The sequence below is a fragment of the Saimiri boliviensis genome, chromosome 11 (genome assembly GCF_048565385.1).
Source record: "Saimiri boliviensis isolate mSaiBol1 chromosome 11, mSaiBol1.pri, whole genome shotgun sequence".
NCBI lineage: Eukaryota > Metazoa > Chordata > Mammalia > Primates > Cebidae > Saimiri > Saimiri boliviensis.
In genome coordinates this window covers 120,110,458-120,126,728 of record NC_133459.1, presented here as the reverse complement: position 1 = coordinate 120,126,728, position 16,271 = coordinate 120,110,458, and the positions used below count along the sequence as shown (strand labels likewise).

The 16,271-nt window shown below is 42.6% G+C and overlaps 1 long non-coding RNA gene across 1 annotated transcript; it reads left to right on the top strand.

The window, feature by feature from the left end:
• Nucleotides 1–1,062: 1,062 nt before the first annotated feature.
• Nucleotides 1,063–4,991, top strand: LOC141580352 (uncharacterized). Its single transcript, XR_012512597.1, has 2 exons — nucleotides 1,063–2,144; nucleotides 4,343–4,991. It is a non-coding gene; the product is annotated as an uncharacterized LOC141580352 (long non-coding RNA).
• Nucleotides 4,992–16,271: the final 11,280 nt, after the last annotated feature.

Sequence of the window (16,271 nt, the reverse complement as noted above, 5' to 3'; positions counted from 1 at the left end):
TTGCTTTCCAGCTACACCTCTTAACACATTTTTCTGAAACTGTTTATAAGCTCAAATTTCCAGTTGAAAGGATGGTTAAGACTACATGACTCTTCAAATTCTGTTTTCCTTTCAAAGTTGTTTTTCCTTGAAGATGTCTCTTTGTCAAGGTCAAGTGAAGTCGCTATTGAAGGAAAGAACAGAAGGAATTTGGAAAGCTTTCCTATTAACTTCTCAACCACAACGACCTATTCCTTGACAATACCCAATAGGGCTTAGGGTCTTTTGGAGAAGTCATTTTGGAGAAGCGTTTTCTTCTTTTGCTGTTAGGTTGACATGGCAAAAGAAATAATATGATGTGTGTTAACCTTTGTTCTAGTATGTTACTGCTCAGAGCAAGGTTGTAGAAACCATGAGAATTTTGCCTAAATGATACAAATTGCATTTTCACCACCCAGTAGTGCACCTGGTAGGTATTTAGTAGGCATTAGTTGAATTATGAATTCCAAGAATCTTCTAGAAATCATAGATTTTTTTTCCTTTCATTTTGCAGATTATGAGATGGCAGAGGAGGAGTTGAAAGCTTTTAGCTCCTAGGCAAAAAGGCACATGTTGTTTAGAAATCTATTTCCTCTGAAATTGAAGACATCAGTTTTTTAAGGACACTTTATAGAGCAAGGCCCTGAATCTGAAACCACCTTTGCGGAGATTATGACCGCAAGACAAGTCTGGCATGGCTGCCTCCATCTTGCTTCTAGTCTCATAGCCTAACTGTCTTTCCTTACTGCTGGGCATAGGCCAAGCTAACCATGGGAGAAATTTAGTTTACCTTTTTTTTTTTTTCTTTTTAAATTAAAATGGGGATGAGGCCGGGCGCGGTGGCTCAAGCCTGTAATCCCAGCACTTTGGGAGGCCGAGGCGGGTGGATCACGAGGTCAAGAGATCGAGACCATCCTGGTCAACATGGTGAAACCCCGTCTCTACTAAAAATACAAAAAATTAGCTGGGCATGGTGGCACGTGCCTGTAATCCCAGCTACTCAGGAGGCTGAGGCAGGAGAATTGCTTGAACCCAGGAGGCGGAGGTTGCATTAGCCGAGATCGTGCCATTGCACTCCAGCCTGGGTAACAAGAGCTAAACTCCATCTCAAAAAAAAAAAAAAATGGGGATGAGGTCTTGCTATGTTGACCAGGCTGGTCTCAAATTCCTGGTCTCAAGCGATACTCCCATCTCGTCCTCCCAAAGTGCTGGGATTACAGGTATGAGCCACCACTCCCAGCCTACGGTTTAACTTTAAGGGAAGGATGATAATAGTCCCTCCCTAAAAGTAATCCCCTCCTTGTTAAGGGACTTAAACCACCTTTGTAAGACTAATGAGAGGTCACAAGATTAAGATTATGGTAGGGACCTGAATTCTGCTAAACTAAAAATTCAGCATATTTTCTATAATCCCTTACTGCTCAGGAGTCATGTGGTCAGAGGTCACAAGATTTGTGACCTCCCCAGTTGCTCCTGTAGGTAACATCACTATTGTAGAACCTAAAATTGTTCTTTTGAATTTTTTTTTTTTTTTTCCAGATTTTTGATTCTGGCAACTGATTGACCCACCCAGACCAGAAGGTCAGGATTTACCCAGTCCTATAGCCCCACCCAGAGGCTGACCCAGTGCTCAGAATTGTTTTCCACGCCCCTGTGATTTCATTCTAACCAATCAGCAGCACTCCTCCCTGCCCACCAAATTATCCATAAAAACCCAAGCCTCTGAGTTGCTGGGGAGACTGATTTGAGTAATAATTCCAGTTCTGCTTAGCTGACCTTGTGTTAATTAAACTCTTTAGTGCAATAATACTGTCTCAGTGAATTGAATTTACCTGTGCAGTGGGTAAGGCCCTGTCAGGCAACTACAAATACGTAAACATTGCCTTTATAATTATCTTGATAATTCTATATGCAAACTTCTTTAAAAATTTTTAAAATTATTTAATGTTTGTTTTTATTTTATTTTAATTTTATTTTAGAGAAAGACAGGATCTTGTTCTGTCACCCAGGCTGGAGTACAGTGGCATGATATAGCTCACTGTAACCTTGAATTCCTGGACTGAAGCCATCCTCCTGCCTCAGCCTCCTGAGTAGCTGAGACTGCAGGTGTGTGCCACCACACCTAGGTAATTTCTTTCTGTCTGTCTTTTTTGGAAAGAGCAGGGTCTTACTATGTTGCATAGGCTGGTTTAAACTCCTGGCCTCAAGCAATCCTCTCATCTAAGCCTCCCAAAGTGCTGGGTTTATAGGCACTTGAGCCACTCCACTCCAGTTATATACAAACTTTCAAGTTTCTATTTAGTTTGCTTGGCAGGATAAGGGAGATTCTCCCCGCCCCCACTCCATCTAGTGAGAGTTTTTAGGATCAAAAATCTCCATAGTAGAAACTAAACAAATATTCTCAATTAATGAGAGACTTTTGTACTGAAAAAGGTCCGGGAAGACAACGAAATCTCCTTTACCACAATAATAATATAATAGGGTTAGGTGAAGAACATATTAACATCCTGGGAAAAAAAGCCCAGCCCTGGAGCTGGAGTACAGGCTTGTAATCCTAGCTACTCAGGAGGCTGAGGCAGGAGAATCACTTGAACCCCAGAGTTGGAGGCCAATCTAGGCAACATAGTGAGATTTTGGCTCCAAAAACAAACAAACAAAAGTCTGAAAAATACGTTGCTCCTGTGCTACTGGCACAGGAAGATGAGCAATACTGATTATGGGGAAATGTTTTTCCTTAGTTATTTCAGAACGAAATTGCCCCCACCCTCACCCCAGGAGCCCTCATGCCCAGGGGGGAAAAGCATTTCAAGAAGTTCCACTACAGGACTGGCCACATTCTTCCTACTTTAGAGCAAGGGGAAGGATAAGCCAAAGAAATCTGCCTTTCAGAAGCCCAAGGCATTAATCTTTGCCCTTAATAAGAGACAGCAGCAACTGGGACCACTTTCTCTTGCGGGGAATGGGACAGAACGGGACCGATTTCTGGGGCACAGGGATGGTATCATTAGAAAGGAATCTCAGAGGGAAGATGAAAGAGGAGTACAGCAGAAACCTTGAGGAGACAGAGAGCAAGGGGACAGCCATTTGGGATATCTTGTAAAGGTCTAAATCGTGAGTGCTTGTCCTGTCTGCTCACCTCCTTTCCTCATATGGTAGTAGGGAGCAGGTTACTCGGAGAGGCTTATAACTATTGGTCCTCCTCCTCTGAATGATTTTGCAATGCTTATCTACATTTTTTTTAGAAAAAATTAAAGTGTCCAGAAGGTGTTTGAACTTGAGGAAATAGGTGTGGATGTGTTTGAGAAATATCCTGATCACTTGGTGGTCCCTGGCAGAGGTGGATTACAGAGGGATACAGGCCAGACTCTCCCCCATAACTAAGACAAGGAGAAGTTTACTGGTGATGGGGCTAAAAACACAATGGCCTAAAGTCTGAGGCTTTGACATGCTGAGTACTTTGAACTGAAGAAGACTGCAAGGGCCTCGGGAGAACATATTTCTGACCTTCTCCCACCCTCCTATCTCCAGACTCTCTCCCCTGAAGCAACTCATAAAATTAGAATACATCTTCCTTAGGATGGGTTGTAGAAATTCTAACTTCTTTCCCCTGAAGCAGGCCTTAAAACCTAGAAATGTCACTCTCTGACATTCTCTCCTCTTCCCTGAAGACCTTCATGAGACAAGTGTCTTGTCCTATACCCAGAGAAAGAAAAGCTAGTTAGCGAGGCCAAGAAGAATCAGGACAGGCCTTACTGCATTCTTCTCAGCTGATTACCATTATTACAGCATGCCCTTTTTGTCCGATCTCATTTCTATGTGACTGTCCATTCCTCAGCAAACCTAAGCATGAGAATACCCAGCTTTTCCTGGGTCTTTGGGTCTTCCTTTCTGAAGTCTCCCATGTCATTTAAAACTTTGTGAAATACATTTGTCATGCTTTTCTCTTGCTAACTTGTCTTTTGTTGCAGAAGTGTCTGCCATGACCCTTGTGATGAGTGATGACAGAGTATCATACCTCTTTGTCCCTCCCCAGGCTAGCAGATGACTCTCTAATCATGGGAGATAAGATACCCACTTTGCCTTGATTAAACCTTGGGAAATAGCCAAACTTGTCCACGTAGCAGAATAGGCAGGCATGCCTGACACACCTGAGTCACATGATACTTAATTGTTTTTATTACGAGGCCTTTTGTGAGGACTTGTAAACAGTGGGAAATTAAGGTACTCACCATTTCTTTCACAAATGCTAATTAAATGCCTTTAGATGGCAGATTCTATGCCAGGTTCTAGGCAAATTAATTGTTTTTGGTTTCTGACCTTAAAGCTCTCATGATCTGCTGAGGAAGACAACTATGAAGAGATCATTTAATTCAATTCAATTGGACTGAAGAAAAGACTGAGAAGCAAAGACTGGCCAACATAGTGAGACCCCATCTCTACAAAAACTAAGAAAAATAATCAGCCAGGCACAACAGTGTGCACCTATAGTTCCGGCTATTTGGTAGGCTGAGGCAGGAGGATTGCTTGAGCCCAAGTGTTGGAGACCAGCCTCAGGAACATAGTGAGACCCTGTCTCTACAAAAAATGTAGCTGGGTATGGTGGCATGCATTTGTAGTCCCAGCTACTCAGGAGACTGAGGCAGGAGGATTGCTTGGGCCCAGGAGGTTGAGGCAGCAATCGCATGACCAGGCCACTACACTCCAGCCTGGGTGACAGAACAAGACCTGTCTAAAGAAAAAGAAGACTGAGAAATGAGATGATAAAGATCTGGACTGACGCAGTGGTGAGAAAGATCCAATGGGAGAGGGAGGCTGAGAGATACTTCTGAAGTAGATGCAAATGGATTTCACAGGCAATTGGACACTGCAGAATGAGGGGGCGCAGTATGGAGTAAGAAGTTCTTGGGCTCCTGTTAAGTAATTCTGACCTCTTGTTTAAAATAACAATAATAAACCTGAAGTTTAAATGTCAATATTGCCGAAGTGAAACAACTGAGAAGGCAGCCCGACGTGCTTTTGTTGTCTACTGCTCCATGTGATCGTGTTCGAGTCAACCGACAGTTAAAGGATTTGGAACCTGGGCCCTTCTTGTGGGCCCCAAGGCAAGCCACAGCATGGCACTTACTTCTGAGGGGTGTCAAAGCTGTCCCTGGATGTCACACCCTAGGCTATCACAACCGAAGAAAAGACTCAGCACAGTTTGGATGAGGCAAGGGTCAGAGAGAGACCGCAGCTGTGACCCCAGGGCTTTGAGTATTCTGTGTCATGAAAGAGGGTGTTGTTTTGCCTTTTTGGATGGGTACATGTGTGTTTTGGACAGCTCGTAGATTCTGGCAGTCCTAGAAAGGGTGGGGCGAAGGACTCACCTCAGAAAAGGGAAGAAAACAAAGAACATAGGCAGAATAACTTGTCCAACACCAACAGCAAATGCACCATTTTCCTTCTGCAAAAGTAGATCAAATGTCAAGATGAGGAAGACCCAATCAGTAGGACAGTGAAGTGGTTGAGAGTATGAGCTCCAGAGTTAGATTAGCTGAATTCATCCTTCCTAGCCCTGAGATCCCGGACTGATTACCCAAGCTGTCCGAACTCTTAACAAGAGCCTGGCACATAGTACGTGCTCAGTAAATATTAGCTTATACTATTCTAAGTAATTTGGGGCAGGAAATAGAAATCAGACAAATTTTCTAACCCTGAATAGGAAGCTAGGAAAAAACAGCTTTCAAAACAACACTGGAATAAAATTCCAAAAGCACAAGCAACAAAAGAAAAAAACAGCTAAATTGGATATCTTCAAAATGAAAAACTCTGTGCTTCAAAGGACATCATTAAGAAAGTGAAAAGACAGCCCCCAAAATGAGAGAAAAATTGTGCAAATCATTATAGCTAACAAAAGGCTTCTATCTAAAACATAAAGAACTCTGGCCGGGCACAGTGACTCACACCTATAATCCCAGCATTTTGGGATGCTGAGGCGGACAGATTGCTTGAACCCAGGACCTTGAGAACAGTCTGGGCAACATGGTGAAACTCCGTCTCTATAAAAATTACAAAAATTGCCGGGCGCGGTGGCTCAAGCCTGTAATCCCAGCACTTTGGGAGGCCGAGGCAGGTGGAACACGAGGTCAAGAGATCGAGACCATCCTGGTCAACATGGTGAAACCCCGTCTCTACTAAAAATACAAAAAATTAGCTGGACATGGTGGCTCGTGCCTGTAATCCCAGCTACTCAGGAGGCTGAGGCAGGAGAATTGCTTGAACCCAGGAGGCGGAGGTTGCGGTGAGCCGAGATTGCGCCATTGCACTCCAGCCTGGGTAACAAGGGCGAAACTCCATCTCAAAAAAAAAAAAATTACAAAAATTAGCCAGGCATGGTGGTGTGCACCAGTAGTCCCAGCTACTCAGGAGAATGAGATGGGAGGATTTATTGAGCCTGGGAGATCAAGGCTGTGGCACTCCAGCCTGAGTAACAGAGAGAGACCTTGTTCCAAAACAAACAACAACAAAACAAAACAAACAAACAAAAAACACAAAAGCAAAGGGGGAAAAAGAAAGAACTCTTAGAATTCAATTATATTTTTATTTATTTATTTATTTTTAGACGGAGTTTCGCTCTTGTTACCCAGGCTGGAGTGCAATGGCGCGATCTCGGCTCAACGCAACCTCCGCCTCCTGGGTTCAGGCAATTCTCCTGCCTCAGCCTCCTGAGTAGCTGGGATCACAGGCATGCGCCACCATGCCCAGCTAATTTTTTGTATTTTTAGTAGAGACGGGGTTTCACCACGTCAACCAGGATGGTCTTGATCTCTCGACCTCGTGATCCACCCGCCTCAGCCTCTCAAAGTGCTGGGATTACAGGCTTGAGCCACCGCGCCCGGCCTAGAATTCAATTATAAAAAAGACACATAAACCAATGTTAAAATACGTAAAGGACCTGAACAAACATTTCTCCAAAGAAGATACATAGATGGCCAGTAAACACATGGAAAAAAGCATTTTTTTGCTCACTTTCAGCCACCTTGGAAATGCAAATCAAAATCTTCACATCCACTAGGATAATTATGATCAAAACAACAAATAATAAAAAGTATTGATAAGGATGTGGAGAAATTAGAATCTTTTCATTCTGCTGGTAGGAATCTAAAATGGTGCAGCCAAAAAGAGCCTGGCAGTTCCTGAAAGGTTTAAAATAGAGTTACCATAGGACCCAGAAATTCTACTTCTATGAATATACCTATGAGAAAGGAAAGCATATGTTCACACAAACATCGTACATGAATTTCGTAGCTGCATTATATGTAACAGCCAAAAAGTAGAAACAACCCAAATGTTCATCAGACGATGAATAGATCAACAAATTGTGGGATAGCCATACAGTGAAATACCATTTGGCAGCAAAAATAAATGAAGCACTGATAGGTGCTTGCAACATGGGTGAACCTTGAACACTTTATACTTAGTGAAAGAAGCTGATAGAGACGAGAACCAAAGTGTTTTTCCTACTCTCACATACCACTCGACAAGAACTTCTGAAAACATATGTAGGAGGGTTTCTTCATACACCAAACAGTTCTTTTGTAGGTATTAACTGAGTGTCCTACAGTTTAACTCCATCCTGACACTATCTATCTGGAGTTAGCATCAGATCCCACAGGTTAAGGGCTCATTCTCACAAGACTGCCCTCGACTTCTGATACCAGTTGTAATTTCTGACTGACTGGCTATATATAAATCAGGGTTCCCATGACCTCCTCCTTGGGTTTAATTTGCTAGACAGGTTCACAAAACTCAGGGAAATACTTCCATTTACACATTTATTATAAAGGATATAACAAAAGATACAGATTGACAGAAAGATGGAAGCGATACATAGGGCAAGGTATGGGGGAGGGGACACAGATCTTCCATACCCTCTCTGGTGTGTCAGCCCCCCACTTACCTCCAAATGTTCAGCAATCCAGTTTGGGGGGTGGTTTATGGAGCCCTCATTATGTAGGCATGATTGATTACATCACTGGCCATTTGTGATCAACTTAACCTTCAGCCCCTCTCTCTTCCTCAGAGGTTGAGGGTTTGAAAGCTCACACCCTCTGATGACATGGCTGGTTTCCTTGGCAACTAGCGCCCCACCCCAACCCTTACAGTCCTGAGGCTATCTAGGAGATTCCAGCCACCAGTCATCTCATTAGCATACAAAAGCTACTTTCCTCTCTCCAGAGACTCCAAGGGTTTCAGGAGCTATAGTGCCGGGAACCAAGGGCAGAGACCAAATATATGTTTCTTACTGTATTACAATATTATAGAAACCAAACTCAAAAGACCACATTTTGTGTAATTCTATTTATATGGAATATCCAGAGTAAACAAATATTTAGAGACAGAAAGTAGATTAGTGGCTGCCAGGAACTGGCAGCACTGAAGAGGAATGAGGAGCGTATACAAATGAGAATGGAGTTTCTTTGCGGGGTAATGAAAATATTCTAAAATATAATAATGAGTATGGAGTCTCTTAGGGTAATGAAAATATTGTAAAATCGATTGTTGCAATGGTTGCATAACTGTGACTGTACTAAAATGGATTGATTTGCACATTGCAAATGGCTAAACTTTATTTCAATACAATTACAGGATACAGAATATGAATACAGTGATTTGTATACTGTAACAGGTGAGCTATATTTCAATAAAGCTAGTTTTTTTTAAGCACTAGAAGGAGGAGGCATCAGTATGTTAAGAATGTAATTTTCCTGGTTAAGATATGTCATATGGTCAACATGTTTCAGATTAATGGATCAACATGAAATGAAAAATGTCTAGTGGGTATACCAAAGATGTCCATCCATGGTTTCGGATATTCTGCCTTTTAATGAATGACCCAGAGAAGTCCATTGCTCCCCCAGATCCACTCTCTACCCTGCTCTCTTTGGGGAGGCTGGCTTATACAAATCACGCCATTAAGCTCTTGTGGCTTATAGCTGGGTCTAGCCACAAGAAGCTCCAGCAGGAGATGCAATGGATGGAGGACATCTGCCTCCCTGCAGTCCAGCCTATGACTCCCTCATTATGAGAGACAAGAAGGCTGCTTTACCTTGATCTTCAATCTTTTTGTCAGCTTCTCTGACGCTACTAGCCCTGGACAACCGCTTGTGGTTTCCCAGCACCCTGGCCAGTTTCCTGTTGGAACACTAACCAAAACACTGCCAGTGCATGAGTGACATAAAGCAGGATCCAAAGAACCTGGACTAAGAACAATAGGATGGAAATGACAAGAATGTAGTTAATAAAAAGTACACCTGAAGATATGGTTACTGCACTATTTGAAGCTTTGATTATTGACTGTGAATCAAGAGTTCAGCCAGGTGAGGTGGCTCACGCCTGTAATCCCAGCACTTTGGGAGGCTGAGGCGGGTGGATCACGAGGTCGAGAGATCGAGACCATCCTGGTCAACATGGTGAAACCCCGTCTCTACTAAAAATACAAAAAATTAGCTGGGCGTGGTGGCGCGTGCCTGTAATCCCAGCTACTCAGGAGGCTGAGGCAGGAGAATTGCCTGAACCCAGGAGGCAGAGGTTGCGGTGAGCCGAGATCGTGCCATTGCACTCCAGCCTGGGTAACAAGAGTGAAACTCCGTCTCAAAAAAAAAAAAAAAAAAAAAGAGAGTTCAGATGATGCACTCCCTCCAAAATAAAATTCTACCTTTATACTATCCCAAATAAAAAAGTGTTTGCACTATCTTCCTGGGGTTAGACCACTCTTAGAGTAGTGTGTTCAGCTATAAATAACACATGAAAAAGTTATCTGTGTCAATTACTGTCGATTTTAATGCATCCATTTTACTGCCAGCCCCATCTCTTGGGTACTCAAACATGAGCTAATGGGGGCTATGAAATCAGATCATTTGCTACGTAGACATGGAGCTATTTTAAAAATTGCCTTTCCCTTCCAATTCTTGAGACACTGTTTTTGAACCAAACTCTCACTTCCATTAGAGTAAATTATTTCCCAAGGAGCTTCTGGAATCTTTATACACACAGACTTAGTGACTCACCCCACAGACTTGAAATAAACACAAACCTATGCACACATTTTAGCCTGAAGCCTGATGCACACGAAAGAACTAATAAATAGAGCAGATCAGAAATCGTTTCTTATAAGCCTAGTTCTAAGTGTATGGCAAAATTCAAATTGAGATCAAATAAATAATATCCAAATGTTAGTGCTAGAAGTGGCTTTAATGTCATTTAATTCAAGTCTCTGGTTTTTAGGAAGAGTGAGGCCCAGAGAGGCTAAGTCTTGCTTGAATTCACCAAGCTAATTGGTGATAGAACCTAGACAAAGATCTCAGTTTTTCTGCATCTATTCACTGTGCTACTTTGCCTCCCTAATAAAATCACACCTGTAAACACCTATTTAGAGGGGATTTGGCAAGTCTTATTATTTTCTCAACGTTTGTTGGCTATCTACAGTGTGATAAGACACTACCACATTTCTAAGACATTTATATAACTTATTTGAAGCTGGAAAATACAGTATTTACAATGTTTAACTGAAAGAGTTTAAAATTTTTTCTTGATTTTTCTTATGTATTCATTGGAAAAACATTTATTGAGAAGCTATTAGGTCCTAGGTAATGTCCAAAGTACTAAGGAGTGAACAAATATTAAAAAAAAAAAAAAATCCCTGCTTTCGTAGAACTTACCTTGTAATTCTTAGTTTTATATTTGAGGTAGACTTCAAGGGAATTAGGAGAATTCTTCCCCTACTTTTGTGATAGCCAGGATCTAAGACGGCCTCCAGTGACCTGCCTCCTGGTGACCACACTCCTGTGTAATGCCCTCCCAGAGTGCCCATGCATCCTGGATAAGCAACAGAATACTTTAGAAGTGAGAGTATGTGATGGAGTTTCAGTCATAAAAGCACTGCTGCTCTGTCTTTGCCTCTCTTGCATCACTTTCTTAGGGTAAAGAACCGTCAAACAGCCCTACGGAGGCCACAAGTTGGGAGGAACTGGGATCTCCTGTTAGCAGTCAGCACTCTCCAGCACGTGCACAATTGTCTTCCAGCCTCTGTCAAGCCTCCATATGACCACAGCCCAGGCTAACGTCTTGACTACAGCCTCACGAGATACTCCAAGCAAAAACTACCAGCTAAATTGCTTCAAAATTCCTGACCCTCAGCGACTATAAGATATAGTAATGTCTATCATTCTTTTTTCATTTTTTTTTTTTTTTTTGTAAGGGAGTCTCGGCTGGGCATGGTGGCTCACACTGTAATCCTAGCACTTTAGGAGGCTGAGGTGGGTGGATCACCTGAGGTCAGGAGTTCAAGACCAGCCTGGCCATCATGGTGAAACCTCATCTTTAAAAAAAAAAAAAAAAGAAAGGGAGTCTTGCTATGTCACCCAGGCTGGAGTGCAGTGGTTCGATTTTGGCTCACTGCAGACTCTGCCTCCGGTTTCAAGCAATTCTCCTGTCTTAGCCTCCTAACTGGGATTACAGGTGCCTGCCACCATGCCCAGCTAATTTTTGTATTTTCAGTAGAGACAGGAGTTTTATCATCTTGGCCAGGTTGGTCTCAAATGCCTGACCTCAAGTCATATGCCCACCTTGGCCTCCCAAAGTGCTGGGATTATAGGCATGAGCCACCACACCCAGTGTGTCCACCACGTCCATTCTTTTACAACACTAAGATTTAGGGTAATTTGTTATGTGGCAATAGATTTTTTTTTTTTTTTGAGACGGAGTTTCGCTCTTGTTACCCAGGCTAGAGTGCAATGGCGCGGTCTCTGCTCACCGCAACCTCCGTATCCTGGGTTCAGGCAATTCTCCTGCCTTAGCCTTCTGAGTAGCTGGGACTTCAGGCACGTGCCACCACGCCCAGCTAATGTTTTATATTTTTAGTAGAGACGGGGTTTCACCTTGTTGACCAGGATGGTCTCGATCTCTTGACCTCGTGATCCACCCGCCTCAGCCTCCCAAAGTGCTGGGATTACAGGCTTGAGCCACTGCGCCCCGCCTGTTCTTTTATTTTCTTATTTCTTGTATAGATATTCCTACTTATATCCTAACATTCATTATATCACATTTCTTATAATGTGTGCCAAAACACACATTATAAGAAAGTGTAAGTGAGCCAGGCACAGTGGCTCACGCCTATAATCTCAGTACTTTGGCAGGTTGAAGCTGGTGGATCACCTGAGGTCAGCAGTTCGAGACCAGCCTGAATAACATGGTGAAACCCCATCTCCGATGAAAATATAAAAATTTGCTGGGCATAGTGGCAGGCACCTGTAATTCCACATACTTGAGAGGCTGGGGCAGGAGAATCGCTTGAAGCAGAGGCTGCAGCGAGCTGAGACTGTGCCATTGCACTCCAGCCTGGGTGACAGAGAGAGACTCCGCCCCCCCCCCAAAAAAAAAGAAAAAAGAAAGAAAGTGTAAGCAACTGACTACTTCAATGTGTGTTCTCATGTAACCTGGCCCAAGCGAAGTCTTCTAATACACGGTAACTTATTTGTAGTTACTCTCCTTTTATTGTTTTTATTTATTTATTTATTTATTTTATTTATTATTATTATTTTTTTTTGAGGCGGAGTTTCGCTCTTGTTACCCAGACTGGAGTGCAATGGCGCAATCTCGGATCACCGCAACCTCCGCCTCCTGGGTTCAGGCAATTCTCCTGCCTCAGCCTCCTGAGTAGCTGGGATTACAGGCATGTGCCACCATGCCCAGCTACTTTTTTGTATTTTTAGTAGAGACGGGGTTTCACCATGTTGACCAGGATGGTCTCGATCTCTTGACCTTGTGATCCACCCGCCTCAGCCTCCCAAAGTGCTGGGATTACAGGCTTGAGACACCGCGCCCGGCCTGTTTTTTTTTTATTATTATTCTGGTTAAGGTTTAGTGCTGAAAATCTGTGTCCCAGAAAATCCCTCAGTCCAAGGAAAACCAGGATTGTTAGTTACTCTAAATAGTGTTGCGTTTTTTTTTTTTTTTCCTGAAATTATGTGAGTAGGCAGGTTTATATATGTATATGTATATATATATACCTTTTTTTTTTTTAAATGAGACAGAGTCTCCAACTATAGCCCAGGCTGGAGTAGTGGTGCGATCTCAGCTCCCAAGTTCAAGCGATTCTCCTCCCTCAGGCACCGAAGTAGCTGGGATTACAGGTGCCTGCCACCATGCCCAGCTAATTTTTGTATTTTTGTAGAGACAGGTGTCTCGCCATGTTGCCCCAGCTGGTCTCAAGCTCCTGGTCTCAAGCAATCTACCCCTCTCAGCCTCCCAAAGTGTTGGGATCACAGTTGCGAGCCACTGTGCTTGGCCCACAGGTTTTATTATCTAAGTATTTAATTTCATGATGGCAAGAGAAGTGTTACAAATACTTGTTATAAGAAATGTATATTGGGTCTCTGTATATGGGTAGAGAACCACAGCCCTAGAGAAAGCCCTGATTCATGGAGTGGTTTAGGAACAAGATCTGTTCCTTCAGGTTTTCCAAAATGGGAAACAGCCAGGACGGAGCCCCAGCCTTTCCTGTAGAGGTAACATTTGCACCTGTGAAGCTGAGCTGGTATTTTGGGGTGGGCAGGTAAATCATAGGGCATTTGACAGCCGTATTCCTAGCACTGACAGCCACTAGGATACATGTGCAAATGGGTACACAAGTTTGCTTTTGTTTTTTGTTTGTCTGCAAAATTGTAGAACAGGAAAAGTGAAAAATCTGGTTTTGCTGCCTTCCTTTTGATGCACCGATCCTCATGATCTTTATATCCTCATGTTGAATACTAGCAGTCTAGAAGGTGGAAGTATGTGTTCTGGCCTCAGAAGGACTTTGATTCCAATCGCTGCTCCAACTTACCATGTGTCTAAACTTCTTTTGCTGTAAAATGAGGATGATGATAATAAATGCATCTGTCTCACTGAATTAATGTAAAGAATACAACGGACTAATGCCACTCATTCTTGGCACAACACACAGTAGATGTCTAAAATATTTTATTTATTATTTTTCCTAGGCCTACCCAGCTCTACCAGTCCCAGTAGCAACTTGTGAGTCAAAATGAGGAATTTCTCATTCCTTGACCTCCTCTACCACCTGGGCGCCTGGTTTCCTGTGGCTCATAGGAAAGCATTCCACTCAATGGAGCAATTCATACTGAGGTGTGAGTCGCTGATAGACTGCCCTCTTAGCAGGTTGTAGGTATTTTAAAACTTATTACCCTCACCAGAAGATTATGTGTGAGATATTTTTTGAATTGAAGAGAGAATAGGAGCATATTTGCCAATTATGGGCTACATTATGATACTCCCAAATTTATATGTTGAAGCCAAAACTCCCAGTACCTCAGGATTTATTTGAAGATAGAGTCTTTGAAGTGATAATTAAGACTTTTTTTTTTTTTTTTTTGAGACGGAGTTTCACTCTTGTTACCCAGGCTGGAGTGCAATGGCACAATCTCGGCTCACCGCAACCTCCGCCACCTGGGTTCAGGCAATTCTCCTGCCTTAGCCTCCTGAGTAGCTGGGATTACAGGCACGCGCCACCATGCCCAGCTAATTTTTTTGTATTTTTAGTAGAGACGGGGTTTCACCATGTTGACCAGGATGGTCTCGATCTCTTGACCTTGTTATCCACCCACCTCGGCCTCCCAAAGTGCTGGGATTACAGGCTTGAGCCACCGCGCCCGGCGATAATTAAGGCGAAAGGAGGCCACTGGGGCGGGCCCTAATCCAATAAGACTGATTTCCTTATGAAAAGAGAATTAGGATGCAGACACACAAAGAGGGAAGGCCATGTGAAGACAGAGAAGATGACCATCTACAAGCCAAGGAGAGAGGCCTTAGAAGAAACCAGCACTGCTAATACCTTGATCTACGACTTCTTGCTTCCAGAATGCTGAGAAAATAGACTTCCATTGTTTAAGCTGCCCAGTCTGTGCTACTTTCTTATGACAGCCCTAGAAAAATAAAACACTCCATTATTTTTGTCATGGACCTTTTTTAGATTAAAGCTTCTGGAACCAGATTCCAGATTAGTTCTCCAAATTCTCTGTTCTGCTTTTTCATTCCATGGCAAACCCCAGAGCTTCAGTCTGGGGTTCACCATGAGGAGGAAAGAATTCTTTATTGAGCTTCTACACATGCATGACATTTAATCATCATGGTACTTACGGTGGTGGTTATGATTGCAGATTGGGAAACCGAGTGTCACGGTGGTTATGTATCTTGACTAATGAAATCATTTATTCAACAAGTGTTTATTGAACATCTATATCATATCTATATACCAGGCACTATGAGAGATACTGGAGTCACATCAAACTGACTTTGCCCTGCCCTCATAGAACTAAAGAATTAGTTTGAAAAGCAGATTTTAAATAAGTAATTATGTAATTATAATAAATATTTATGAATGTGATAACTTATGAAGGAGCATAATATATTAATAGGAGAGCCAAATCAGCTTGGCTCTACCCAAAACAAGCATAGTGAGCACATATTATATGCCAAACATTGCGCTAAGTGTTTGAGAAATATCAGGGAACATGACAGATATGGACTCTGTCCTCATAGAACTTCCATGTCTAAATGGGAAAGAAGACATCAAAGAAGGCTTACAAATGAAAGAGAGATGTTACAAGAGTTAACTTCAAGATTATGTGTGAGCATTTTAGCAAAGGCATATAATTTAGATAAGAAGTCCCTGTAGGCCTGGAAGAATCACTATGCATACTGTGACCTGAACAATCAGGTAGCAGTGAGCCAGACAGAGGTGCTGGAAGCCTTCAGTGAGGTCATCTCCTGTTGACACAGTGCTTTCCTCCCTGTGCATTTCTCTGAATGCATTTTTTCTTTGCCTGACTATAAACATGTTATTTAGGTAGAATATTGAACACTAACCAGAGAGCTATTTCAGTATTGTCTTATCGAGAATGGGACTTTATCTTTGAGGGCATAAGCCTGAGAGCTTCCCATCTCAGAGGGTGACTTTAGATTGCTTCCTCTCCCCTACCATTCTGTTTGTGGCAGACACTGGGGGTTGGCTTATAAAAAATCTTTTTCCTAACTGCCCTCTACTATAGAAGCCAGAAAGCCAATATATTTATCTCCTGACTTAAATGTTGTGCGAGGCTACTAAGTCTGTCAACCTTAGGTGATTTTGTTTGTTTTTCCCTTTTGTTTTCATTTGCAAAATATGTCCCCAGCTGATTCATTCATTGTCTTACCTCTCTGGTAACAAAGAAACA